This window comes from Pagrus pagrus (genome assembly GCF_965226575.1).
Source record: "Pagrus pagrus genome assembly, chromosome: 9".
NCBI lineage: Eukaryota > Metazoa > Chordata > Actinopteri > Spariformes > Sparidae > Pagrus > Pagrus pagrus.
Window position 1 is genome coordinate 20,679,170 of NC_140193.1, and position 24,453 is coordinate 20,703,622.

At 41.6% G+C, this 24,453-nt stretch overlaps 1 protein-coding gene across 3 annotated transcripts in view; it reads left to right on the forward strand.

The window, feature by feature from the left end:
* The first annotated feature begins 1,963 nt into the window (after positions 1-1,963).
* sytl5 (synaptotagmin-like 5) overlaps positions 1,964-24,453 on the forward strand; it is a 45,716-nt gene continuing 23,226 nt past the window's right edge. For all 3 annotated transcript variants that reach the window (XM_084362389.1, XM_084362391.1, XM_084362390.1), the window contains exon 1: positions 1,964-2,056. The gene's annotated coding sequence lies outside the window, so the exon portion shown is untranslated. The remainder of the gene's footprint in view (positions 2,057-24,453) is intronic.

A 24,453-nucleotide genomic window follows, 5' to 3' on the forward strand; every position in this document is an offset into this window, starting at 1 on the left:
TGACAATAGCACATATAAAAGGGCTATTTTCAATGCTGTATTCATCTGGCATAAGGTCATGTTATTGTGATGTTTCCCCATCAACAGCTTCTTCTTCTTCTTTTTAAAAAATGATTTAATTGGTAATATTGTCAATGCAGAGCAAGTCATTCATTCAGTCCTTATATTCTTTTATACCCGTACAAAAAAGCATGTGTTAAATTCATGTTGAAAATTGTTTTTTACATGTGCGATATATAGGTAATAAACACGTGTTTTACAGTTTTAATTTACCCGTGAACTCAACCTCATGTGTCTATAGGCCTGTGAATTCATGTATGATGTTAAATGTCTGAAAAAAACAACTGATGTCACATGTGCTTCTGTGTAAAGGTTGAGTTCCTGTTATGACATAATGAAATGTGCTGGACATAACCAAGCATATTTATTTCATTGTTTTGTTTTGTTTTATTATTATTTAGATTTTTTTAAACGAGCAGAGCACACTTTAATAACAGCTGTAACTGCACTAGAGTTAGCTGTAGTCTGGACAGACATTTCATAGGCACCCCATGAGAATATAGAATAAAATAGGCGAGCAGAAAAGAAAAAGGGAATACTGTTTGCAAAGATTAGATGTGTCATGCAGGACATCATTATACTACATTACCACGTAGTTAAAGGAACAGTTCATCCAAAAATGAAAATTCAGTCATTATCTACTCACACTCATGCAGATGGAAAGTCAGGTGAATTTTGGAAATCCACAAAACATTTCTGGAGTTTCACAGCAAAACAGTGTTGCAGCGTTCTCCCAATCAACAGAAGTAGCTGGGGACTTGTTTGAAAATGTAAAAAAACAACTGAAGAAAAACATAAAATGGCTCCATACACCTTATCCACCGCAATCCAAGTGTCCAGAAGCCCTGAGGTCCCAAGTTGACTTAAAAAGACATTATTTACACCGTTTTTCAGCCGAAATCTTCACTGTTGCTAAGCTAAAACTGTTAGCATACATCTCGTCTGAAAGCTCAACCACACTCAACTTGAGATCTCAGGGCTTCTGGAGATTTGGATCATGCAGGACGAGCTGTAAGGAGCCATTGTGTGTTAACCTTTGGATGTTTTTGTTGTTGTTGTTTTTACATTTTAAAACAAGTCCCCATCTACTTCAGTTGTTTAGGAGAACGCTGCAACGCCGTTTTACTGTGAAGCTCCAGAGATGTTTTGCAGACAACGAAACTTCACCTGACTTTCCATCAGCATGGGGGTGAGGAGACGATGACTGCATTTTCATTTTTTGTGTGAACTGTTCCTTTAACATGCAACACAGATGCATACAAATCTGGCAGCAACAGACATAAAATAAAAAGCATGAATGGTGAAAGCAAAACAGAGACTGACAGCACCCCAGATGAGCAGGTTATTGTCTGAACAAGCTGTATTGATCTGGACCAACATCCTTCCCATTGTCATATTATGTTCCTCTCACATCACCAGCTCCTCTCACAGAGGATGACCAGCCCATTCATTCATTTTACTACACGCTCTCCTATTAAATAATGTGTCACCCTGCAGGAGAGCTGGCTGCTCCTCCGGCCATAACCTCAGATCACAGACTCCCAGAGGATCCGAGCAGGGAAATCCATAATGCATAATGTACCAGCAGCGACAATGAGGAGTTTCCCTGAACCTATTTGGAGCCTGAGCACTGCAGCGACCGAAACACACTTAATGACCTAATTTAATGTGTGTGTTTCACCAAAAACAACAGGAGGCTGGGACTGTGCGGAAACAAGTGTCGCATTGTGAAAAATAAACCTATTTGTGAGGATTGCCATGCATGCCTCTCTCTCTCTCTCTCTCTCTCTCTCTCTCTCTCTCTCTCTCTCACACACACACACACACACACACGCACACACCACGCCCCCTCCTGTCGGGAACACCCTGGCTTTGGATGTGTGCCTTCAGACGGTGCCGAGACGCACCGACGCGCTCACCTCCGGTCCCTGATCTCCGGACGGACTCCCAGCCCGTCGTGCTCCCCGCCGGCTCCTCACCGCGGCGCAGCCTGCAGGTAAGACACCGCCGCTGTGCGGGTCAGGCGGCAGCACCCCGGGACACCAAGCCACCGTGTCCCCCCGGCATATGGCACAGTCCGCCGCTCGTCTCCCGCTCATTAACGTCTCATTTGTGTGTTTTCTTTTTTGCTTTTAATTGGAGGGGTGTGTGTGTGTGTGTGTGAGTGTGTGTGTGTGTGTGTGGGTCGGCTGTGTGTGCACCATCACGACCACGACCTGAGGTGGATTAGTCACACAGCAGGGTGACCAGACAGCTCCACTTCCAGGAGAAAGTTAGGCGCGTTTGGGCAGGTGCAATGCAGCAAACAGCTCCTTTTCTTGTTTTAGTTGCTTCCGCTGGCACCGACGGTTGTTTCACCTGCAGTCAACTCAGGTGTATTTAATGACCTGATGACAGGATGTTGCATTCATTGATGTAAGAGCCAGCAGCCTATGTAATGGTATAGATTAGTCAAGGTAGACTGGTTCAGATCAGCTGATCACCTGTGTCTGATGTGACTTCACCTTTCAAAGCAATGACAAGCTGTGACTGAAGAGAAATCACTCCAACAGACCTGTAACCTGTCTGTGCCTGTGACCTTGTGTGTGATGGTTTCCTGTGGGGTGACCAGGACACCTCAGGGCAGACTGCTGTTATACTGGAGAGGTGACAGACACCCAGTGATAGTCTTAGGGTGCTGCTAAATGTCTTGCGGGGCTGCTTGATTATCTGGCTCAGTGTTCGGTACCAGGACCGGAGAGGTGTGAAGTGCTGCTCTGCTGCTCTGATGAAACAACATGCTGAGCTCAGAACAATTCAGAGGTGGATTTGTGCCTCAGAGTCGGCGTTAGGCTTGTGATGATGCTGCCGCTCGCTCAGTATGGGGACAATGCTGATGTGAGATGCAGATAAAGATAAAATAAAAGGGAAGCGTGCTCTGGATGATGGTTGTCAGCAACAAGGTTTGAAGCATTTTAATTCAGGAACCAGAAGTCCTGATGGGAAGGTTTGATTCTTGGAGCCTGGGATATTTGAGACAGTTGTGTGGCTCATTAGTGTGTTTGGTTGCACCAATTTAAAGCTGTAGTGATTATGACTTATTATCAATGCCTCTAGTGATTTTTTTAGACATTAAGTTATCATTTGGTCTATAAAATGTAAGTAAACAGTGAGCTTAAAGCCTAAAAAACTGTCAAGATGCCATTTTGTCTGACTGACAGACTGAAACTGAAAAATACTCAGTTTACTATTAAATAAGACAGACGTAAGCAGTAAATCCTTCATTGAGAAGCTTATTATCAGAGGACCAAGGACATGTTTGACAAACAACTTAAGGATTCATGGATTCTCAATGTAGTTGCTGAATAATTTAGCAGTGATTGGCAAACTTGATTAATCTACTAATCCTTCTAACCATCAATCTAAAAAAAAAAAAAGTGAAATTTAAGACTTTAAATGGACGTGTTTTCAGACTCCAGTTAGCTTCACCTCTGCCATAAATATAGGCATAAATTATGCAAATGTGTGTCATGGTGACGTCGTGTGATGTCAAGAAGTCACGGAAATAAAGGCGGGGCTTAGATGAGGCGTTTCAGGAGCAGTGTTTTCTGTGGGAGGGAGGAGCTTCTGTTGGTGCGGACATCGACATTTTAAACTTTCAAGATCTTTTACATGCACAAGAACCCACGTAGCACACTGAAGGAAAGGGAAATGAGGAAAAGCATAACAGGTCTCCTTAAAGTTAAAATAGTTCATTTTGGTACACGCTTACTTGCTTTGTCGCTTAGTGTTTTTTTACTGAAGTTATTTGGCATCAAGTGTTACATTTTCATTATCCAGTTTAACAGCCTGTGTATCAGAAAATACAGAAGTCTACTTTAACATACCAAAGTGGCTATCAGGGCTGTCGGACAGGGTGGCTGCTGGCCAAAGCGACATTATCCACCCAGTGTTTTTCATCAGACGTCAGTCTTGAGCCTGGCTGGCAAACATTAGGTCTGTGTGTGTGAGACTGGAGCAGCTGTGAATGAAAACAAAGCAGCAGCACTAATGAGTAAATATAACACCCATGAGTTCATATATCATCATTAGTTTTTTAATGAAGCCCTGTAAGGGGATGTTATATTACAATAAGAAGTCTCCTGAAGGTTTGGGTACGGTATGAGATTTCTTTCTGATGTCAACGAGAGTCAAAAAGAGGAAGATTTTAACACCCCTGATACATTTTTCGTTGCTCGATTTTTCCGTGAACAATAAGCCTTTTGCTGTGTAAGATACCCTGCCTTACTATAATTTGTCACAGTGACGCTTCCCTAAATTGGTTCATTTGGCTCCTATAAGCAATAGCTGCAGTATGCTGAGGCTGTTTTATCATTGTCACAGGGAGAATGCCTCCCTAATGCTAACCGAGGTTTTATGCCTCTCTCATACTCAAGGCTGGAGGAGGAATAAATGGGTGAATAAGGGAGGAGAGAAGCCAGAGAATGGAGGGATTCCCTGATTTCTCCACACGCAGGAGCTCATCCAGCGGAGCAGAAAGAAGCCCAGGGGAGTGCAGTCACACAGCATTAGAGGTCTGTGTCTGCAAGATCTGGGATGACAGAAGAGAAGTGTGTGTGTGTGTGTGTGTGTGTGTGTGTGTGTGTGTGTGTGTGTGTATGTGTGTGTGTGTGTGTGTGTGTGTGTGCATTGCAGACACATACATTCACACATCTCTGCAGTATTATTGCAGGCATTTCTGTGACAGGCTGCAGCTCATGGTGCCAGACTGATGGACTCTACAAAACCAAGCACTGTAGATATTTGATCGAAACTGAGTTACTTGAGTTTTTGACACCTGTTTTACCTCACAGAAATGAGTATACCGTAGAAATCTGTCATTTTCATTAAACAGCATGATAATTTAGCAGTAACTACAAGAAAGCTAAAAACCAGGGCTAACCGCACTTTGTCACAGCTAACTAGACAGCTAAAACCTTGCTACAATGCTATATCAAGTGGAAGCTAGCTGGATTTATTTGTCATGGCTAGCATTAGCTAAAGCTAAAATATTCACCAGTAGCGTTATATATTTACCAAAAAGTTTTGCAGTCTTATCTGTAACATTAACCTACAGCACAACTCAAACAAATTAACCAAATACAGTATGTCTGCTTGTCCAATGTAACGTTAACCAACCAATGTCTCTAAGCTAACTTCAAAAACAAACAACTTCTGCGGTCTGTATTTAAGCATATGTGTTGAATTTTGTATTTTGGGCAAATGACCCACAGCTGCTACATTTAGCTCAGACTGTAGTTTCAATGTTTTTTTTGCATTTAATACAAACAAATGTAGGTTACTAAAGTAAACAATGGAAAGGAAAGTCACTCCCATTTCAGTTTCCCTCAAAGGACCTTATTTAAGAAAATAATATGTACGGTTGTTAATAGCAAGACACATGATTTTTTTGATTACTCACGCCACTGCCACTGTGTAGTTTTTCTAATTACGTCTTTTCAAAGTCTTGTGCTTCAACAGTTGCGAGACAAATTGCAAAGTTGAAAGATTGGCATCATATGTGTAATTCACACACATTTCGTCTCTCTCTGTTCACTACTCTTCGAAATCTTTTTCCGAAATAAGGTCCCATGAGGCACAAAGAAAGGGGCAGGACTTCATTTCTGTATAAAGCTAAAGGAACACATTTCGTTGATACGTACTGCAATTTTTTACTTTTTCAAGTATTACATAACCTCTATGGCAAAATAGTTTGCCAAAAAAGACATATAATGGCATCATTACAGCATTTATATCTGTCGTGCAGGTTTCTGGCAGTAATTGGCACATCCTCCGTCTCTTGTGTTATGAAGATGCACATACAGTCCACCTTTAAAATGTAAGCCACATTAAATATTAACTTCAACCCTACTATTACTACCAAGACCATCTGCATGATTATAACCAGATTAACTGCTGGCGACCTGAGCTGCTGTAACGAGCTCGCCTGAGCTGCTGCATCGGATAACGTCTGATCTCTGTAGTGCCGTGTTGTGCGGGATTTCCCTCCCTCCCACTCACTGATGCCTCTCCTATCCATGTCTCTCTGGAGCGTGCTGCGTGCACGCTTGGTATGCAGCGTATAGCCCCCTGCGGCCTCAGAGATACACCGTCCCCGTTCAATCAGGGGCGCGGCGAGGCAATCAGTGGAAACCCGTTCAGGCACCAACACTGCAGATGTAGGAGGAGAGGGGGAAAAAAGCAGAAATGTAATTTGGAGGCAGCGCTGAGAGGAATGACTCAGTTGGGTAATAGATTGCTGGTCAGGGAGTGATGCCTCTGTGTCAGCCTCCCTAAACCATGTAATGCGTATGGACACATGCCTCTGTGGGCGCTGTGTTGATGACATGAACTTGTGAGGGGGACTGTGGGCAGTGGTGGGATGATGGGACACTTGAACCTGCAAGTCAGGCAAAGGTGTGGATATTATTTTCCAGTGCAAGCGTCTTGACCAGGGTGTGCTGCGTGGAAAAGTCAACACAGCCGAGTGTACATCAAACACACACATTAGATTCATTGTCAGCAGGTCGTGCACATCGATGTGTTTAATCAATGAATATATTTGAGCAGATTAAGGCCAGCTGTAATGACATCACTGAGTTTAAGGAACCAGTTTAGACGGGAGTCACAGCCTCGGTGTTATGCAATCATAAACACACAACACAACGAGCCTGGAAGAGAAAATGATTCAGTTTTCAGTTAAATATTTCTGCGCTGATAGCACTGATTGGGTTGATCGATGATAATAATCATGATGTATTTAAATCATTCGACTTGAATTTAAGATTATTATGGAAATTAATTGGATTTCATTGTCGAAGTTTATTCTCAATATTGGGAAATGTAGCTTGACAAAATAATCTAAACTCAAGGTTACTGTCTCTTTCCAGAGCTGTCACACATGACACGCAGTCGAAAGGTATGGAAAAAGCTGCTGTAGTAAATGGGCCTAAAATATTTAGTTTATTGTTTATTAAAATACTTGCAAAAAGACACGGATATATGTAATATTATAGTATTAAAATGATATGTATAAAGAAAAAAACAATGAAAATTGACAGTGACAATGCTTTTACATATTTTTGTACTGATTATTAGACAAACTGATTATTTTACTCGTTTTCTTTAATCTGTTCAAAAACCAATGTAAAGAGAACAAGTGGTGGTCATTAGGGGTGTAAAAATCGATTGCTCTGGATCGATACATAGATTTTATGATTGATGGTGTAGAACCATTGATGCAAAGTCAGAACTTCGATCGAGGTATTCGACTGGAATCACCATAAAATGTCAAACTCTTACTTTAAGCGCATGATGCCTGCACCTGACCTCCAAGTTAATCTTCTGTTTAATTAGACAATGTTTTGTTCTCAATCAGGTCAAAGCGATCGCTCTTATAAATACACAGTAGAAGAAATGTAGTTCACATAATCTCGAGCATTAGTCATAAGTTTCAGTTGGACCTTCTGTCGACCTCACCCATATTTGTTGTAACGTGTAAAGTCCATATTGAAATGTCAGTTTTATTTTCCTTTAGTCTTTGACTTGTTCTGTGTGTCTTGTTAATACGAACAACATTTGGGTTGCCAGGTTGTGAAAAAGACCTTTGATGATTGTCTAGTATCACACCTGCTTTGTCTGTTAGCTCTTAAGTTCATCAGGAAAAACCCTCAAATGATTGTTGGACACATTGTTGCAGTGTGTCTACTTGTTCTAATAGTGGCCTTTACCCACATTACTGATGATTGTTGATCAAACATTTTGTTGTGTTAATACTTTGTGAAAGTACCAATAGTCAAACAATATTGCTGCAATATTGACATTAATGTATTTTATAAACATTACATTTAGTTTTGTCACCCAGCCCTGACATTTATGAAGTGCTTAAGAAGATTTAAAAATATAAAGATATATACAGTATTGTGTATCACAACACAGCCACAACATGTTACCATTACTTACTGACTGACTATCTTCTTTACCAGCTAACAGGATGCCTTTTGTAGAAAGCAGGAAACTAAAAGTATTTATTAATGTTTTACCAAAAATGATTTAGCCAAGCTCGTGGCTCTACAACTACCTGATGGATTGCCATCATGTTTTGTAGCTACAGACATTCATGTCTGAGAGCGAGATGATGAATCGGCCTGATTGTGTTGATCTCTTAGCTTCACCTCTAGCGCTGTATGGAGGTTGACATTTATGGTTTTGAGTGAGTGTTCTCCTTTGGATTTATTACTCTAACGTTGGTGAATTGCAATCAGCAAATCAAAATGTATTCAAAATTTCCATCAGCCTTGTTACAGCTTTATAAACGGTGCCTTGTTAGGGAGTGGTACAGAGGAAGCAGCTAATTGCAGAGTCCAAGTTTCTGGAGCGTCTGTGAACTTTAAACAGACACTTTGCCCTACGTGAGGATTCATTAATTGTGTCTGGCTGTGCTGAAACACAGATCAGGATGCCCTTTCTGTCAAAATGTTGTGTCCTCCAAATACTGGTGGCTGTGTGCTGTTTATTTTACCGATTCAGTTGTTTTGGCTAAAAGCCAAAGTGTGGGATGCTGAGCGGCCGCCCGTACAACTGAACATTTTGATTTTTGGAGTTTTACTTCTCTGTATTTGAATGATTATCATAACCACCTAAAATCCCCTCATCACCCTGATACTCAGCCAATAAAACTCCCTCGAGATCAAAAGCCTGGCTCCTAATCAGTGTGGTAAAAGCTTGACAAGTGGATGCCTCCACATGCTTTTTTCACCTGACACTGTAGACAGACACCTTTCAAACAGTATTCCAGGAGTTCACCTGTCTAAAACAGCAGTTGTTCTTTTCTTTGCTGTGAGATATTTCTGAATCGATCTGTCCTTGTGGCTCTGCCAGTCTGAGCCCAGACACCTCTCTGTCCTCCAAACACTGAATTTCATTGTGCTGTCTGTCTCGCCCGTGTTCCCGTGAGGCTGATGCACCAGCACACGGTGTAATCAAACAGAAATTACACAAAGCCAATCTCCGAAATGATCAGAATACATCAGCATCCACTTGGCTCCAAGTTGCACATGATGTTCAGTTGTTACACTCTGATTAATGGTAACACCGCTCCAAACACACACAAGCAATTCCAGATGATTCCCTCCTCTCCATTATCCGCCAGTGAAGAAGACAAAGTGCAGTAACATGTGGCAGCTAGCAGCAGTTAAACAGGAATGCTACGTGCTATGAAATATTCAGCCATGTTAGTGAAAGGAGAGCGAGCTGTTTATAACCCGAATGTCTCTCTGTGAAGAAGAAGAAGCAGCGGCAGCAGGGGCCAAGACCGAAACTGGGTTAATGAGATCCAGCCTCGATCTGAAAACCTCTCATGTCTTCTTCTTTAATGCTCATAGTAACTGCACGGAAATCTCCAACACGTCTGAAACCAAAGGGCTCTGCTGTGGGACGTTTTCCTGAAAGGTGCATTTCGTGAAAGATCAACGACACACGAAATCTGTCTTTTGTCATCTTATGTTTTATCTGTTGATTATCTCCGTAATTATCTGCGTCCTACGTCTTTGTCTTTTCTTCAGGGGGAGTGTGTTCTGTTAATTTGATTCCCTACAGCGAGAGATTTCAGTTATTCTGCACTGAATATGTGCGTGTTTATCCCACAACCAGACCACCCGCTCTTGAACCGTCTCACAGTTTCTATCGTGAGCCTATACAGTGCCAGATCTGTGGAATAGACGGCAGACTGTGGCTCGAAATCTGCTGTTTTCCAGTTTTGGCTGAACAAATTAGCCTGTTTTCACACTGCAGACATGGGAAGAGCTGATTATACAGAGGTCAGAGGGATCAAGGGTCGCCGCTCGTCATTGACATCTCCGTCAACTGCCACGCAGGAGCTCTTCTCTTGTAATTAATCACATTAAGAAGCAAACAAGCCGATTTATCGTGGGGTGTGTTGGAAACTGAAGGCAGGGGCAGAGGAGGAGAAAAGGCGGACAGCTACAGGAGACGGGCATTCAGAACCGGATTTGAAATTATGAGGATTTTTTTCTGCAGTGCAAATAGAAACACAACGGCAACACAGAGAGAACAAATGGATGATTATTCTCATTTGTGTCAGAGTTCTGTGTTATTCTAAGAGGATAATTGTCGGTATGATAAGATTTTCCTTTGCTAATGTCATCCTTCATACAAAGAGGTTGTGATATTATCAAGGGTGCAGTTGGTTTGCTTCTCATTAGCTGTGGTTACATGAACAATATTACATCAATCCAATTTAAATCACTCTGATTAGATTACATGCCCCCAAGCATTTATCATACAGCATATACCAGAATACAACGTTCTCTGCGTCTAGTCTGCCAGAAATGTAACTGAGGAGGAAGAATGATAAGGTTTTCTCCAATTTGGTATTGAATGACGAGACGTCTTTTGATACTCTGTAGAGGCAGTTCAGTCGGTGCCATACAAGTATCGAAGTCTGAAGCAATGTCACCTCATGTTATCCCCACAAGAGGCCAACTGAGGCACCGGAGAAATCCACCTGCCATACATACATGGACACAAAACCTATGAGGGTGTCCTGTGGTGTATGGCTTTGGGATCTTGGCAGTGGATCCTTTGGGTCCTGTGAGCCTGGGGGGTGGGGCCTCCATGGATCGGACTTGTAGCTAGTCCCGATAGTCCCACTGCTGCTCGGTCAAGTTGGGATGTAGGGAATTTGGAGGCCCAGGCCTTGGGGTTTTTGTGGTTCACATGACTGCCAGGACACAAAGTTTCCCAGCAGAACATTGCATTGTAACGAGATGATCAATGTTATTTAATTCTGTTGGTGGTTTTAATGTTGTGGCTGATCAGTGTATATATCCCAACCAGAAACAAACAATCAGATTCAGCATTTACATGTTTGTTTATGAAGTTATTAGGTGCTAATATTTTCCACATTGATCCAGATGAAATATCTCCAATACTATAAGATTGATTTCTGCCAGCGGGCATACGGTCACCCAGGAATTGGAAGGTTAACTGGTGATCCATTTCGTTTATTGACTGATTAATGACTGAATAAACTCACATCTTCAGTTGTTGTTATTTGCATTTACACTTTGTTGTCTGTTGATACTTTAGATACTGAAGGTGCTAAAATAGATTTTGACAAAGGACCTTAATACAAGACAAGGCATCAAGAAAAGGTAATAAAAATGCTGTAGTATATATTACCAAGCAAATTTGCACCAATTAAAACAAAGTACTTGCTGCATATTATCTGGGCCCAGGGGCAGTGGTTGGTACTCATATGATGCCCACAGGGTGAAATGTGGTAAATGTAGCGATCTTTCATCTACTGTGGTTATTGACAGAATACCTGCAAGACTATTTATATTCTAATCAGCCTCATCTGTACTTTGTGTTTTGTGCTAATTAGCAAATCTTAGAAATCATCTGCTAAAAATCAGCATGAAACTGTGGCACCGTCGCTGTGAGCATGATAGCATGGTGACGTCAGTGCCACCATGACTAAATCAGAGCTGCTAGCTTGCCTGTAGGTCCTGATGCCAGACAGTCACTGTACGAACTGAGTCTGATCACCACAGACTCATTTCAGAATGGGGCACAATTTAAGCCACTTTGGTTGTTGTCTGATATTTGTTAGAGGGGTGCGTGTTAGTCTCATGGCTTGCACCAAGGCTGCAAAATCTGGAAATGTTCCTCAAACCAGGCCTGAAAATGTTGCATATATTCCAGAAAGTATCTGCTTTATGCAACAGTGAACACTGCTGCTCTGTGTTTTATCGTCTGTATGTGAGGAAAGTCTTGAGCTCTCTGTTTTGTATTTCTCACACGTCAAGGTTGGTTTTATGGTGTGCTGTGCTGACTTACAGAGAGATGAAAAACAAATCTTTGAAGGTCAGAACTGAAGTCATCACTGACCACCTGATTGTCCTTTTCCTATTGCGGTCCAGATCTGCTTTTCTCTTCCTGGTAGTCTTTTATTTCACCAGTCTCACCCGGCATAACATAACCAAACCAATCATCCATTTACCATCTCTGGCTCTGCTGCTTCAGAGGAGTGGCAGTCTTTCCCTGAGCCCACGCTGCCCTCTTCTCTTAATTAGCGGGTGCAATGACACAAACAACCTATCAATGCGAGGACAATAAGCAGTCTGATAAGAACGATGAAGGATAGTTCAGTGAAGGTGAAAATGGACGGGCAGAAAGTAGAAGGAGGAGTGCTGCTGACAGGAGGCTCTGGATAAGGTTTTTACAGGCACTAACTCTGTTGGTTTGTTTTTTCCTATTTTCTGCTTCATTGAGCCCTGCAGGAGACTGAGGAGGCCTGCAGGCTTGATAGGTCATTACTGATGAAGGCTCCTCTGAGGGTTGTAATATTACGGTGGCTGTGGCATGTGTGCTTCATGGCTGGAAGGCCAGCATTTTAAGCGTTAGTCATGGTTGGGCAGGAATTGCTCTAAACAATGGTGCTGGTCAAACAGAGAGGCTTGTGATCTAAAAACAACTCTGACATGGAGCCATGGAGGAAATATTGATAGCACAATGCACATAACGTTTCAAGAGTAGAAGTACTGACAGCAATTAAAAGGTAATTATTATGCTATTATAGATTACACTATTAAAGTATATTTTATTGCTGATGCAACAAGTAGCAGCTTAATGCTGTAGGTGGGTTTGGTTGCCTTCTTGCTTGGTTGCTTGGTTGGTTGCTTGGTGGATGGGTTGGTAGGTTGGTGGGTCAGTTGCTTGGTTGGTTGGTTGCTTGGTTAACTGGTGGGTCGGTTGCTTGGTTGGTTGATGGGTTGCTTGGTTGCTTGGTTGCTTGGTGGATGGGTTGGTAGGTTTGTAGGGTTGGTTGGTTTGTCAGCAGGATTATACAAAACTACTGAACGGATTTCCACAAAACATGGATGGAGAATTGCATGTCCACAAACAGCAACCGGCAATCCTGCATAGTATGACTTCAATTTGTAAGTTCTAAACACGTCAGATAATTGTAGTGAAGTAAAAAGTCCAACATTTCCCTCTGAAATGGAAATATGGTAAAATGGACTACATTTATATAGTAGTTACAGTTATAAATATTTGCAACTGCGCATTCACCCATTCACACTCACATTCACACACCGGTGGCAGAGGCTAACATGTAAGGGGCCACCGGCATTCATACACACCCACACACCAATGGAAGAGCCACTGGGAGCAATCTGTGGTTAGGGTTAGACATGTAGACTGCAGGGGCCTGGGACCGAACCACCGTCCCTCTGATTGGTGGACAACCGCTCAACCTATTGAGTCACAGCTGCCATAGTAAAGTACAAGTTCATGAAAACTCTTTGAATAAATATAGTTACATTTCATCACTGTTGAAAGGCCACACGACAGCAACGTATGTTTTAACATTTCCACAACTGTGCCATTTTGTTTCCATGGCTTTGTTATCGCCACTTTTCTCAAGGTGTCAGTTTGCTTCAAACAAAGTGCTTGTTGGATCATAGAACAGCGTCATGGTTTTATCTTTGGGTGTACAAATCAAAAATATCACAAACAGTGTGAAGAATGAGCATGAGAGTAGAGGTTCAAACCCTGCTTACTTTTTTACCTCCACACACCTGGCCAATCACTGCATGAAGTGAGCGTCAATCTTAGATTGTTGTTTTCAAAAAGTTAGAAAATTGTCGGCTGCAGCTCCTCAATTCTAACAAAAGAAAGGTGCTGGTGAGGAGGCTTGTGCTGCTGTTTCTACCATCTGACAACCACTGCAGTTGATTCATGCTGACACCTTGCATCTGACAGTTTCTGTAAGTTTCTGAAACTACAAACCTAACTGTTACCCTCTGTGGTAGAAATATGTGGATATGAAGGAATATTTAATGTAGTTCAATGACTCGGTATCAACCTGAGAAGCTGCAGAGTCCTTCACACCTGGTGCTTGAAGGTAAAGATAAGATAGGCCTTAGCAGGGTCTCAGCCTCCCCTGATAATATTGAATTTGTATCCTCCCAAGTGGTGTGATTCTCCAGGACTGTCGGTACCGTGTATACATGCTGCACCAATAATTTCTCTGATACCAGATTTATGTTAATAAACTGATATTCATCACATGGGGATTGACAAGTACAAGTTTTCCCGCCATCACCCTGTCTGTGCAGTGATTAGTCATGTGTTTAGAGGTGAGAAGATTGGGATTGAACTTAATCTCTTTTTTTAGTATGAAGAGAATATATATATGCGTGTCTATTTTCTGATTGTTGTGCGCAGAGGTGGGAAGTAATGAAGTTCAAATACTTTGTTACTCTACTTACGTAGATTTTTTGGGCATCTTTGATTTTCTTGAGTATTTATTTCAACTCTTCCTCCCTACATTTGAACACAAGTATCTGTACTTTCTCCTCCTTACAATGTCAAAACAGACTTTTACTTACTTACTTTAGTTTTAATGCATTTAAGGGGAATTATCTATTATTTTTATTTTGCGGCATGGCACGCCACCTTCCCAACATCACAAGACATGACAGACTTTAGGTTTAATAGTCTTTGAATTATATTAATATGACGTGAGCTTCGGTTTGTTTTGCACAGAAATGGCTTCAGAGGGATACTTTTTATTTTACACTTAAATTTGCCTGGGTATAGTTGCTTTATATACTGTAATGATACATTTTCTTGTATGTGGATTGCCTGGATTTCCATTATTTTTTCAAAGAGCTCCCCAAACTATTTTTATCTATTGTGCAACCAGTCATCTCTTTTTTTCTTTCTTTATTTTAGTCTCCGCACAACCTCTTCTGTCACTTTTCATATCTTTAAACGGGTGCGACACCGTGAATGCCTTTCAGGAGAGACTGTCAGAAAGTGTGTGATGTTCTCCCCATTTGAACGATTATCGTGTCACGTCCGTCTCTATGACATCCTCCTCTTTTGTCCGGGCTTCGAGTGTGGCCGTTTGAAAAAAGCTCTAAACACTTTTTGCTTTCAGACACATGAGCTAGTGTGTTTCAAGTGTACCTCGACCTTTACAAAGTCCTTCTTCTGTCCTGCGCAAACACTCATTTCGAGCATGTTGACAGCCAGTTTAGAGACAGATCAGAGGATTGGCTGCTGCTCTGGTGGAAGCTATCTTTCTGTCAGCTGCAATTTGACTTCCCCACCCTCCCTGTGGACTCATAATCAGAGACAAAAGGCCAAATCCTGCCAAGCTAGAATGCTAGTCATCATTATGCAAAGTGTCAGGCTTCATGGAGTTGAGTTATTCATATTGGTGTCTAATGTCGCTTCATTACCTTTGAGTCAGCCGAGTAATTAAGGTTTCAAATTGGATTCTGATTGACAAACCATGATGGCCCGTGTCTCTGCAGAGTCGAGAGGATGAAGAGAAGTGACGGGAAAATTTTCGGACAGGTCCTCACTTGATTGGCAGTGACACGGACAGTGTGTCTGACAGGTTTCCAGGCTGAGAGAGCGGGTCATTAGTATGTTATCTGCCCTGAGGGTGTTGTATGTGTGTGCGTGTGTGTGTTTGTCGGAGACAGACACTGCAAGAAAAAGACAGAAAGAGACAGACAGAGAGGTCACCACCTAAATGAAAAGTAGACTGAGGCAGAGATACTTTCCACTCAGACAAACACGTCATGTATCTCTGAATGTGCCGTCTCCTCATTGCTAAAACTCATCCAGTGCATCTTCCCAGAAGCCTCTCCTGTCTCCCCCCATCATGCCAGATCTCATCTGGAGCTTCCTGTGAAGACAATGGCCGCCTATCGATTTCACCTCGCTGTGAACACAGGTCCACATCCGATCTCAGGAAGTGGATTACATGCAGGGAGATACCCAGCTGGGATTGCGGGATAAATCTGATTTGCTTCATTTCCTTTAAGTTGAGATAAGCTGAGCGAGCTGGAAACCATTTTGAGAAATGACAGCATCCATATGGATTGTTGTTGCATGAGACAGATGCTGTGAGCTCTCGTACTGCTTTATCAAGAGCACTCTCAGGCTGTTTGTAGAGTCTCTACTGGTAAATTTGATCGGAGTTTTATGTGCAGCAGCAATCTTTCTCAAGAGCTCTGTGAGCTCTTCATATTGTCCTCTTACTTGTAAAAGCAATTGAATTTTATGTCTGCTGACGGTTGTCGTACCTTGATCAACACTACATCTGTCATTGCACTGATATTTCCCCCAGGAACGAGTTAGGCCATTGAACACCCTGCCTGGCTTTAAAGTCCAGTTTGTTCTGCTGTCTCGTGCGATTTCTCCTTTCACTGAAGGCAACAGACAATAATGGTGTCTTTGGCTCATAGGGCCTCTTTTTGGGGTTGTAAACGCAGGGTTCCTTCCATGCCAGTTCTTTATTTGTGCAGCAGGTAATTAAAAATGGATGATTATTATCTTTCCATGAGGAAAGAAAAATATCTCAAATCAGAACACAGCAGTAAACAAGGGATTAAAATAATACAGTAAATCAGGTCATCATTATAATAACTTACACTACCAGATATATCTGGTGTGTCTTTGAAGCTTTTTTGAAATAAAGAGCAGTAATAGGAGCAATAAGAGAACCAATTTAATCCACCCATGCTTATCAGAGATGGGAACAAACTACATTGTTCACTGTATGACTGTATCCAATGAGAAAAGATTGTTCTTCATAAAAAACACGTTGGATATGTTTGAGCTTTTAAGAGGTTTCCCAGTGTTCGCGACACGTATGTTAATGTGATGGGTACATACAAGTCAGAAATTGTTAAATATCATGTATTCACATTGGCATGAATGTGGCACATGCGTAAGTGTTGGGTGGTGATAAAAGAGGTGAGAAGATACAGTCCAGAAAAACACGAGACGTCACTTGGGTTTATTTTTTGTTGGCCAACTGTTTTGTGTGAAGATAAGGACTCAGTCGTTGGTAGTTGAACTGTGGGTTTTGTGAGCACCGTCTCCTTTTAGGAGGCTGCTCACATAGAGGCTAATAAAAGTAACAATTTTGTAAGAAAGTGAAAATATTAAACAATAATAGGCTCATTACACCTATTTTATTTTATTTCAAAGTTCATTCCTCTGTCTTTTTGAAAAATTCTGGTCCTCAGACAAACATTGTTATTGACCCCTGCCCAAGCAGAGACAGTGCAAGGGCAGAGAGGTTGTTTTGTTGAAAATGTTCGTCTACTCTGCTGCCTGACTCATTGATCCTTTATGTGACTGAGGTTTGTGCAGGTTAGAGTCTCTGACCCCGACCATGACTCTGAAATATCAGCAGTCTGACTGTGCTGTGTATTGATAAATCCATGGAGCAGCCTGTAGTGCTGACGTAGCAGACAGATTTGTAATTGCTCCTCTCATTCCCACCCTTTTATCTGATTTTATCTTGGAACAATAATACTCTCTAAACTATACACGATAAATACTCTCTAGGGATGTTTTTTTTTCTTCAGGGCCGATAACAATTATTAGTATTCAAGGAGACCGATGAACAATATTAGGAACTGATGAATGGATGAACTGTAACTTCAGTTAACTTACTAGTACTGTACTTTCTGCTACTTTATACTTCCACTTCCCTACTACTAGTTACTTTGCAGATTCAGATTATTCAGTGTTGATAGGCTATTATTCATGACGTTTAACCAATCAGCACTTTGTTGAGAAACATGACAGGGACATAAGGTCTAAGATAGCATAATATACAAGATATATAGCAGTTTTTACTGTAGATATTTTGTGTAACATGGGAGTTGAACAGGTAAAGTGACACTCTGACAATACCAGAATTGCAAAAATGTGATCTGGGACGTGTGTGTGTGGGTGGGTGTTGATTGGTGGTGCTCTCATTAGTTCATCCCGACTGTTAACAAACTGAATATCAGTGTATGTTATATCCTCTGGTGTATGCCATGGCCCTGGTGTAAGCAGCTGATGAGTGTCGTTATTGACCTTTGTTGATGAATAATGAATGTTTTTCTACACTAGGAGCATGTCTGCCATTATGTGTGTGTGTGTGTGTGTGTGTGTGTGTGTGTGTGTGTGTGTGTGTGTGTGTGTGTGTGTGTGTGTGTGTGTGTGTGTGTGTGTGTGTGTGTGTGTGTGTGTGTGTGTGAGCACCATATAAACCCCAGGTTGGCAGAAGGAAGTGGGCTGAGTTAAAGTGACCTGCTGTGTAAGGGTCACTGAAGTCTACTCCCTGCCGATCATCATTACTGTCTGCTGCCTTCTGTGTGACATTAATGATTCAGGAGGAAAACATAAAGCATCCGGTGAATTACCACGGGGGTATTTAGGGGTTATACATTAAGACAGAAGAGGATGGTGCAGCACAGACTGTTCGACCCACCAGCTTTAAAGAGAACCTTCCCGACAGAGTAAGGGTTAACAGCTCTCTGTTACATGGAACCGGCAATTTGTATGAAATATTAATGATCTGGACACGCTGCTCTTCAGACTGTAGCCACTTCTGTCAACACTGTGCGCTAGTGTACATCCTAGAAAATGTAGCGCCTGGGGGAATTATTTGGAAAAACACCAGCCTCCCAAGAGATAACGAATCTGCTGATGCAAGGTGAAGAAGCTGCTTTGTGATTTACTCACTATCTATGAGGCCAAAAAGGAGATAATCAGATCTTTGCCGTTTCTCGCCAGAATAAGGGTAAAGCTGAAGTGGGAGCTGATAAATTTTGAAGAGGATGGGGATGACCCACATTTTCTGCAGGAATACACACACCATGTAATGTTCTCTCGACCTCGTTCATCCCACTTTAACTCTCTCATGGACAGGTTTTGTAACCACATCATTGACACAGAGTGAAAGGTGTAATACATGCAAAGCCTCTGCTCCAGTTAGATCATATTAGAGATCAAACTGAAGTTCAGGAGTTAAGAGTGATCGAGAAGGAGAAATATGAGCTGTTTTTGACAATCTTTTCTGTAGCTGTCTCTTCTGGTGGCTTTTAAGCAAAGGTACATCTCGCTTCTAAGTTTTAGTTTGACACATGAAGAGAATTCAGTCTAATGCGTTGCACGGCAGTCAGGCACAGTTCACTGCTTTGAACATCAGCCTGATGCAGGTTGAGAGAATGTTTTCACTGCTGTGGAGCTTTTGATCATTTCCCATGATCCTCATCAGCAGATGCAGTGTGCCCAGTTGTCATCGACTCGTCTATGTGGTTCAAATGGATTTGGATGAGATGAAGCTGGTAGTGCCTTGTCCTCGTACAAATGACATGATGAAATCTGTTTTGTTATGTAGGTTATTCTGCCTGGAAAGAACTTCCTAATGAGAACAAACATATCAAATATTGCTGCGTTTTTCTGATATGCAGCTGCAGCGGCCGGTAACTCCTTCAGTTCACTTTTTTACCTGTTGTTTTTTCAGTTTTACTGCTGAAAACACATATTACCTATACAGAAATACATTCATTAGCATTGGATAAGAAAGCGCAGGTTTTGGATTAAGAGCAGTGGACTCGGAGTTGGTCACCGCCCACGCAACTTTTAACAATCCAACCTGACCAGCCGGATGGCCCCAGGGAGGAGAGTCAAGGGATTTAGGATGGGAGTCATGCTAATCCAGCTTGGTTTTAAGGCTGCTCCTGGCTAAATGTACGTGCACAGGAGAAGGAAATGGACAAGTGGGCCAGACAACATGAAATAAGAGACTGAATCCTGGATCAAGCTGTTGCATTCAACAGGCGGACTGTGTTGCGAGCCAACAGAGCACAGCAGGACTACAATACGAGGCGAGGTGGACTCCGTGTTTACATCATTGATGTGCATTTGTTTATTTTTTGTGTGTTTTTTTTTTTAACAATTTTTGTTTTCATTTCCACTGTAGCCTGATGCGGTTCATTGTTGTATGTGCAATTATTTCATTTTTTTTTTCATTTCCACATCATTGTTTGGTCTCGACGGTACAGCACTTTTTTAATTTGTGTTTGTGTGGTCGGAAAGCTATTAGAGACCCTCAGAAGACTAGCAACCACTCTGCGCAGGCTAATGGGGTTCCATTAAAGATTTAAGATTAAAGTCCTTTAAGTGCACAGTAAAAAGAAATGGAAATTTGGACATCTACATTTCCTTGACAACTGAGAAAACTGTTAGCTGGTGATACAGTTCATGTGAAATTATCAAAACCTCTGGAACAGCTACTAAATAGACTGTAAAGTTGGATATCTTTGTCAATATCTTGTTTATTACAATTATTAGTTAATCAGTAAGTGATTTTTTCCGAGCACTTCTTTGTTGACTAAAAAAACAGGAAAACAATCTACAATTCTGTCACATTTGGGCTTTGTGATGTGATTAAAAGCTCGAGATGATCTACTAAACAGACCTTTTGGTGAGATTGTTGTTTGGACAACAGTTTTATTGTTTTACGTGAGATTTTACATCCATTTCCCATATTGTGATATATTTATAAAGTATAAACATGATATGAACCATATTGCCCAGCATTTGTTCTATTTTAAATTGCTTTGCAGTTCTGTATCTAGTTCATTAGTGATGTTTTTTCCCCCATAATCTCCTCAGTCAGGATTAGATTTTCCTCCTGTTTTCTTGCCCGACACCAGAACTCCATTTGGGAGTAAAGAATGAAACAGACAGAGGCAGAGATAAAGGGGACGCTCCTCTTGTTAGCTACTTACCATCATGAGTTAGCTTGGAAGTGGGCGTATACTCAGACAAATATTATATAATGAGCAACTTAATGCTCAAGTAACCGAATCACGTTTACAGGGACTTCCAGTCACACCAGTGCAGAGTTCCAGTTATTTTCCAGCTTTCAGAGGTCTGACCGTCACTGCTTTTACTTAGATTGTTTTGTATTATGTTACAATTACAATGCATTACAAGACTGTAAGCCTATTTCAATCACAAGATCAGAGATGAACAAAACTTTTTAATGTCATTTAGAAATTAAGGTACAGCACAATATAACAATACAATAACCTCAAAGTGATTACTAGTGAACACATTGACTCTTTAACAAGGCTCAGTAACTTCCTTAAAAGGTAAATCCAACAATTTCACACATTAAAGTGTGTTTGCTGGTCTTGGGAAGAACATGTGAAAAAGTAGTACAAAACCTTTTGTGGCTCCAGAGGAAGCTGCATGTAATCCCATGAATTGTCTCCAGTGATGTCACTCTGTAGCTTCTGACTGACAGTTGCATTCTGGGTAATATTTATGCACTGGACTAGCATTACGTTATGTCACTGTTGGAGCGATTATGGACATCTATATGTTTTTTATCCACACATTCTTCCTCTAATTATTAAAACTAATTACAGTCCCAGTGTCCATTGTAATAAAGGACCAGGTCCCCCAGTACAACAGTTTGGCCCAGTGGTTTGTTTTTTTCATAGTTTTTGGACAACAATGGTGTTTTATGATACAGAGAAATAAGCTTTATCAACCCTGCGGCTACACAGACAATGGAAACAGGATGTAGTGTTGTATGTATTGTTTTTGAACTTTAGAGGGGATTTGTTGACAATAATCACTAAAATCACCAAAATATCACAGACTTATCTTTAAAGCCTCGCTGAGCTTCTGTTTCTGGCAGGGCGTCTGTTTGCTGAGCGCTTCATCCAAAGCCAAACAGTAGCTGGCGCAAACCTGGGGCCTTTTGCAATGTCAGAACGTAATCAAATAAAATGAGTCACCTCACACTGTATCCCTCTGAAACTATTTACATTTGATGGATTTCCTTGAACTACGCACAAAGATGAAAGTATTTAAGGACTGAAGCTGTGACCCTGTTTTCTGACTTTTCCCCAGTATCTCTCCTCCTCTATCCAGCCACTGAATTTTCAGTAATTTTTTTGTGCATTTCTCATCCATGTCTACTTTGCTCTTCTGCCAAATGGAGCCCAGAGGCTCCCAGCACACCTGTGGTCTTTAATTGGCAGATTGATTTTGCTGTCTGTAAGCCCGGCCACCTGCAGAAAACACCAAACTGACTGGTGGTAAAATGCCACACAGCTCCCAAACACTAAGCAGACCACAGTGTGGCTTTGTGGCCAGATGTCCCCGGTGGAGCCCAGACTCTGTGAAAAATGGTCCATTATATGTTTTAGCAACATGAATTTTGAATGGGGGAGAAGATGAAAACCTTCCCTCACACTGTGTGTCGAGAAAAGCAATGACTCACGGTGCTTTCCTCAGGGCTACGTTATCAGCGGGTACGTTTCCTCAAAGTTTTTAACCATCTCCTCACTCGTGTTTGCTCAGGACAGACCCAGCAGCAGCAGGAATGTGAGCTGTGTGTGCTCAGGGAGGGCTGCGTCAGGTCACCACACCTGTGGCAGCACACAATACAAACTCTGATATAGTGTTGTGCTCTCACAGCACGGCTGTAATTCGATAGAGGCTCAGACAAATATTAGTTTCACTTTATTGATGTTGTTGACCCAGTATTCGTCATGTGTGCCTGCTACCTCAGGAGTGTCATGTGGCACAGCTGCTTGGCTGCCAGAAGTTGCTATAGATGTGACCTCATATACACACAGTTTATTAGACCCAGCTATAACTGACTCAGTCACTAAAAGAGTCCTCTGGTAATTCTGCATTAAAATGTCAAAAACAAAATAAATACATTTTGACATTGGAAACATTATCACAAATGTTTCCAGCAATTTTCAAATCCATAATTTTGCTCGAGTTAAGGGTGCGTTTCATTTGGTCACCTCGAGTCTGAGACCCCTTTCACACTGGATGGGAAACACCCACTAACATCTGTCTTTAATGTGAATGGGTGCAGTCTATATTCACTCCCGCCTTAAATAGATCTGCAGTAGTCACAGGTGTTTATTGTCTCCACCTCCGATTAGCGCTGAGTTTGAAAGACAGACTGAGGTTTAAAAAAAAAGTATACAAAACCTACTTTCTTTTCTTTCCTTTTTACTTTTTTTCAAGATGTTTTTAACATCTTTTGGATGTAGTCTGATGAGCTATATGATCTGCTGCTTTCTACTGTTCCCTGCTTATGATGACAAATGTGACACGTGTCAAACTGGTCCACTGGCAATGTGAACAGAGTCAAACAGGTGAACAGGTTTACCCACATTTGAATAACCCGCACATCCGCTAATTTTGATGTAAAAGCGGTAAGAGAGCGAGGAAGGAAATCAGCAAATGACTCGAGTCATGTAGATAGATTTTCATTGGCAATGATGGTTGCTTAACAATGAAGACAACAGTTCCCATGATCAGGGGATCATGGGAAGATTTTTTTTTAGGTTGTAGTTTGTGCTGTTGGTCCCATTTATGGTCCCCAGAGGATGTCCCTGACAGTCATCGGCTTGTTAGCAGTGTCATTGTGAGCGTTTCATCATGCTGACATTAGCCTTCAGCTCAAAGCAGCACTCACAGAGCCTCTAGCATGCCTATCTTATTCTTAGAGAGATCACAGTCAGTGCATAGTTCAGTGAGGCATGTATGTATATCAAGTCTGCATTCAGCATATAAAACTTTTAATGCAACGTTATCGTAATTTCCTCTCTTAAATCCTCACCTCACGTCTTAAAGGTCTCTTTATTGGCTACGATACAGCTGCAGTTCATATTAAAATGCTATAATCACTGATGTTGTGATGTGCCTTTGGTTGCAAATGAAGTTGAGATGATGTCGGCTGGTTCATTAGTGCTAATTCATGTAAAGCGAAGGAAAGAAGCGAGAGAAGAAAGCACGAGGATGAAAGAGACGGTAATGAATAGTGAGTGAAGGAGGCTGGTGTGGGTCTATGCAGATCCCTGCACTCCATTCAATTTTTTATTCCTCGACTTCATTTACACAAGCTCGGGCAGAATCCTGTCCTTCTCCTCAGTGTCTCATATAACTCTGTGTTTATTAGTTTCTGATCTTCGTGGATGGTTTTATTGACAGCGTGGAAAGCTATTTTTGTGCAAATCAGGTTATTCACAGCATTTTACTTTTATCAGGCACTGCAGCAAGATTGAGTATTGTGTGTGTGTGTGTGTGTGTGTGTGTGTGTGTGTGTGTGTGTGTGTGTGTGTGTGTGTGTGTGTGTGTTCATGTATAGCATTCAAATCTCATCATTTCCGAGAGTAACAGTGGCATCAGACGATATCAGATCTACTAAGCATTTCCACAGCACAGCTAGCAGTGACAGTCTCGCTGCTTTATCCCGTCCCCCCCGTGGACCATTTATCATAATGTAAGAACGCCCTTCCTCATGTGGTAGAGCCATATATCATGGGGTTTGTTGTTTCAAACCCTGGCTTCTCCTGTCAATATGTGATTGTTTTTGATGTTTTAGCCACATACTGACCTCCCAACTGCACACAATGAGTGTGAATGCACACTGGGAAAAAATAAGGATGCAGCCATGCTAGCAGCTCTAGGCTTAACAAAGGCACAGTGCTGCTT